Source organism: Schistocerca gregaria, chromosome 7 (genome assembly GCF_023897955.1).
Source record: "Schistocerca gregaria isolate iqSchGreg1 chromosome 7, iqSchGreg1.2, whole genome shotgun sequence".
Taxonomy (NCBI): domain Eukaryota; kingdom Metazoa; phylum Arthropoda; class Insecta; order Orthoptera; family Acrididae; genus Schistocerca; species Schistocerca gregaria.
Window position 1 is genome coordinate 118,734,742 of NC_064926.1, and position 6,000 is coordinate 118,740,741.

Below are 6,000 nucleotides of genomic sequence, written 5' to 3' on the forward strand. Positions count from 1 at the left end.
CAGAGGATACTCGTCCAAATTGTGATTCGCTGGAGTTTATTTCGTGTCCACGCCATTGGTGCACGTCTGACGTGAAATCAGCTGAGGAGTTTCGTCCCCACTAACGCAGCGAAGGGACCCTTTCTTCTGCGTCTTTGCGAGCACCCTTCGTCTGAGTACATGTAAGACGCGGTCAGTTTGTTGTTGTAGAAGATTTCTTACGGTACAGACAGTGCGAGTTCTGTTGAAGAGCTTCTTTATGTCATGAGATAATGATGGCAATGGGCGACACAAACGTAGGCAGGTACAAGCACGCGGTATGAACGACATGGGGTGTTGCTGAGGTGAACAACGTTTTTTTCCAGCAGAAACATAGGCAACACAATTAATTATCCGCATTTGGGGGTGTCAGGAATGGATTACTAATATTGAAACCATGAGTTTCAGGAAAACATGTGATGCGAGTTTGCTATCAATAGAAGCATCAGTCTGCCATTCCAGCGCGAGAATATTGAGCGAGGAGTCTTGGGATCTGACCCGAGCGTCTGCCAAAAGTATAACTCAATCTGGAAGTACTCGTGTGAGAATCATAACTAGAAAGTATGTGATCAGGCAGTTAATTATCATTTTTAACTTAGCGTTATATTCCTTATTACGTGTCCAAACCTTGGCATGTGTGTTTGTGTTTATTACATTGTTCACAGGTCGTGGAGTCGACAGCAGAGGGTACAAATTCAACGTAATTTTATTTTATGTAAACTTAGTCAACATTTAAGTAGCTGCATCTTTATGTATCAGTGAATCAAGAAAATGTTTGATTCAAATGGCTCTGAGCACTACGGGACCTAACTTCTAAGGTCATCAGTCCCCTAGAACTTAGAACTACTTAAACCTAACTAACCTAAGGACATCACACACATCCATGCCCGAGGCAAGATTCGAACCTGCGACCGTAGCGGTCGCGCGGTTCCAGACTGTAGCGCCTAGATCCGCTCGGCCACCCCGGCCGGCAAGAAAATGTTTATGATATAACATAGGATGCAAATAGTCAATGAGATCACTCCACACTGGACGTCAAAGTTGTTATGAATTGAAAATTCTTCGATCCCATTCATAAACAGAACTGCAGATTACTTATTATATAGTCCCGTGTTGACGTCAATACTCTAGTGAATCCTTCAAAACTCTGTGATATGATGTAACTGCGTAGGCTTCTGCAAAGAAAGTCAGTCGACATAAAAGTTTTTTGGGTATGGTACCGCGTCATAATGTAAAAAACTAATGCTGCTGGAGAAAAACCAACATTTCGGCCACGGTTGCAGTGGCCTTCTTCTGGGTCTACTAGTGCGTTCTAGCTACGCAGTGTCCCTTATATTTTGTTGTTACTGTTCACTGCGCATGCCATTATGTTATAATTTTGAAAAGATAGTTCGTTTCATTGGTCACTTCAGGAAGAAGGAGGGGAACTTTATTTTAATATTTAATCTTTGTTGATTCATTATGGACTGTGGGACAACGGCAGGCATGTATTTCTTGATGCAATAATTTACCAACAATTTGGGTTTCATCTTTGACCACACATCGATGTTTGCAAACCGCTCCAGTCTGTGTCGCCTGACCACCAAGAGCTGTAGCATAGCGATTTGATTCACGGATCCTACCGTGTATAGCGATTTTACGATTATGATGTGTGGAGGCTGAAGATGGCATCAATGTAATGCCGAAACTGGTAGCACTTGAGAAGTTCATAAAATAAATTTCTACAATACACACGGCTGTTAGTATGTTATTGCATCAAGAAATTTATATTAATAGGTTGTTGCGTTGGAGGACGAACGTAACCTCTGTTGTCTAAGTGAACAGTAACAACAAAACATAAGGAACACTGAATAATTAGAACGCACCAGTAGATCCAAAAGACAGCCGCTGCAAAAGTGGCCGAAACGTTGGTTTTGCTCCAGCAGCAGTACTTTTATACTTCATGACGCAGTACGACACACAGAAAACTTTTATGTCGACTATGATATGATGTAGTATGCAAATTATTAATGAGTTCGCCATCATCGAGAGTCAAAAATTAAGTGTTATTAATAATTAAGTGAAATTAAAAAGCAAAAGATTGTGAGATTAAAGGATTGATAAGCGAATGGAAAAGATTGTGTGCAGAAGTTGGACCATTATGGAGTAAGGGGAATAGCTTACAATTGGTTCACCTCTTACTTTAAGAACAGAAAGCAGAAGGTAATTTTCCGCAATATTGAGAGTGGTAGTGATGTTCAGTCCCAATGGGACACTGTTAAGCGGGGCGTTCTCCAAGGGTAGGTGCTGTTCTTTCTTATTTTCTGTTTCTTATTTATATAAATGATATGACTTCTAGTATTACAGGTGATTCAAAAATATTTCTGTTTGCTCATGACACCAGCTTGGTAGTGAAGGATCTTGTGTGTAATATTGAAACAGTATCAACTAATGTAGTTCATGAAATAAGTTCATGGCTTGTGGAAAATAATTTGATGCGAAATCACAGTAAGACTCAGTTTTTACAGTTCCTAACTCACAATTCAACAAGAACCGATATTTTGATCAGAGAGAATGGGCATATTATATGCGAGACGGAACAGTTCAAGTTCCTAGGCGTTCGGCTAGATATTAAGCTGTCGTGGAAAATCCATGTTCAGGATCTTGATCAGAAACTAAATGCTGCTTTATTTACCATTAGAGCAGTATCTGAAAAAAGTGACAGCTCAACACGAAAAGTAGTCTACTTCGCATATTTTCATTCGCTTATGTCGTATGGTATTATTTTTTGGGGTAATTCTTCTGATTCACAAAGGGTATTTTTGGCTCAAAAACGGGCTGTTCAAGCTATATGTGGTGTAAGTTCGAGAACCTCTTGTCGACCCCTATTGAATAGTCTGGGAATTCTGACACGGCCCTCACAGTATATATTTTCTTTAATGTCGTTTGTTGTTAGCAATATTAGTCTATTCCCAAGAGTTAGCAGCTTTCACTCAGTTAATACTAGGCAGAAATCAAATCTGCATGTAGAATGCACTTCCTTGACTTTTGTGCAGAAAGGAGTGCAGTGTTCTGGTGCATCCATTTTCAATAAGCTACCACAAGAACTCAAAAATCTTAGCAGTAGCCCAAACACTTTTAAGTCTAAACTGAAGAGTTTCCTCATGGATCACTCCTATTCTGTCGAGGAGCTCCCGGAAGAGCTAAAAAATTAATCAAATTCCTTTGTTACATTGTTGATTTTCTTTATTTAAACTTACGAATTGTCGCCTGAATATATTTTTTATATTTCATTTTATCTGTTTCTACTATCATGTTATAATTTCATGTATTGACTCGTTCCATGACCATGGAGATTTCTCCATGAAAAGATTGAATTTACTACAGTAGCTCTTACACAAGAAACAAAAAGATACAAACGTCAGGGCCGATTTGACTGGGCGTGGACACGACTCAGCTATTAAGGGGAGTGATGAGAGCAAGAATACATTTCGCTACCCTCCGTGGTCGTTCGTTGTGTGGTGATGTCGGCGGCAGGCGCTGGTTGGGTACGGCGCGTCGCCTCGGAGCTCTGCGGCGCGGGTCGGCCGGCCTCCTCTTTGCTCCCTCCGTAGCTGTGCAGCGGGAGCCAGGGACGGCTTCCACATTGTTGGCTGTCGTGTGTTGCTGCAACCGAAGCAGCGTTTTTGCATCTGCACCGTCTGACCGGCTCCACTCTTCACTCACCATCCATCTCCCACGTCATCGACGTCCTCCTCTCGATATACCCATTGGCAGACTAAATTGTACCACAGCACGTGGAAGCTTAAGTACCTCTTTGTTTATGAATAAAGAACCCAATTAATAACTGCGTGCACTTTGTGCTATAGAACGAGGATACCGGCCACCAGCCAACATCCTCTCCTTACTTGCCATGTTACAGCTCTACAGAGGCAACGAGACGACATAAAAGCGGCAAACAAGGATTCAGCACTTGGTTGCTGGGAAAGCAGCCACACAACGCTTCTATGTAACGGATATCTCTGCGTGATGCCTGGACAGTCTCGCGCTAGTGCTTCGTCTATGGACCTGCAGGCATTCGTGATTTATAAGCATGACTTGTTCTTTAGAATTTTTGGCGCTTTGTGGGCGCTTCCTTCCAGAGTCTCCGGGCTGCTTGAATTCCCGACACGTTCTCTCTTTTTATAGCAGGTAGAAACACCTGCTCTCAGACAGAATAATTGATGCGCCTTCACATGTGCATTCTAGACGCTCCAGAGGTTGCAAGAGTCCATCAGTATTTGGCATACTTCTCATTGTGTGTCAGGCCGTTTGCAAGGTGTCCACTCGGGTAAACACAGCAAGGACATCTGCCTGGCTATCCTGTTCATCTTTGCAGTGTGGCTCCAATATCCACATCTCAGACGGTCACCGCGCGGGATCAACCTTATTTGTATTCTATCACACAGCCGTGTGCTGTTGTATGAGATATTCAGCTGCTAAGTACTTAGAACATGAATCTCTTCATACACCCTGATACAAAAACTATTACACGTATAACACACATGGGAGACCAATGCATCTCTGTTTATTTACTATAAGGTATTTGATAAGTATTCTGACGTACATACACACTTAGTACCAACTGTTGGCCAATTCTATTATTCCCATTCATTCGACAAATAGACTGGAACTGACATGTGATTACATTTTCAAGCAATTTGGGTGCATAGATCTTGAGAAATCAGTACTCAGAACAACCACCTCTGGCCGTAATAACGGCCTTGATACGCCTGGGCATTGACTCAAACAGAGCTTGGATGGCGTGTACAGGTACAGCTGCCCATGCAGCTTCAACACGATACCACAGTTCATCAATAGTAGTGACTGGCGTATTGTGACGAGGCAGTTGGTCGGCCATCATTGACCAGATGTTTTCCATTGGTGAGAGATCTGGAGAATCTGCTGGCCAGGGCAGCAGTCGAACATTTTCTGTATCCAGAAAAGCCCGTACAGGACCTGCAACATGCGGTCGTGCATTATCCTGCTGAAGTGTAGGGTTTCGCAGGGATCGAATAAAGGGTAGAGCCACGGGTCGTAACATATCTGAAACGTAACGTCCGCTGTTCAAAGTGCCGTCAGTGCGAACAAGAGGTGACCGAGACGTGTAACTAATGGCATCCCATACCATCACGCCGGATGATACGCCAGTATGGCGATGACGAATACACGCTTCCAATGTGCATTCACCGCGATGTCGCCAAACACGGATGCGACCATCATGATGCTGTAAACAGAACCTGGATTCAGCCGACAAAATGACGTTTCGCCATTCGTGCACCCAGGTTCGTCGTTGAGTACACCATCGCAGCCGCTCGTGTCTGTGATTCAGCGTCAAGGGTAACCGCAGCCATGGTCTCCGAGATGATAGTCCATGCTGCTGAAAACGTCGTCTAACTGTTCGTGCAGATAGTTGTTGTCTTGCAAACGTCCCATCTGTTGACTCAGGGATCGAAACGTGGCTGCACGATCCGTTACAGCCATGCGGATAAGATGTCTGTCATCTCGACTGCTAGTGATACTAGGCCGTTAGGATCCAGCACGGCGTTTCGTATTACCCTCCTGAACCTCTCGACTTCATATTCAGTCATTGGATCTAGACCAACGCGAGCAGCAATGTCGCGATAAGATAAACCGCAATCGCGATAGGCTACAATCTGACCTTTATCAAAGTCGGAAACGTGATGGTACGCATTTCTGCTCCTTCTACGAGGCATCACAACAACGTTTCAGGAGGCAACGCCAGTCAACTGTTTGTGTATGGGAAATCGGTTGGAAACTTTCCTCATGTGAGCACGTTGTAGGTGTCGCCACCGGCGCCAACCTTGTGTGAATGCTCTGAGAAGCTAATCATTTGCATATCACAACATCTTCTTCCTGTCGGTTAAATTTCGAGTCTGTAGCACGTCATCTTCGTGGTGTAGCAATTTTAATGGCCAGTAGTGTGTTTCCAAAAGACATGAA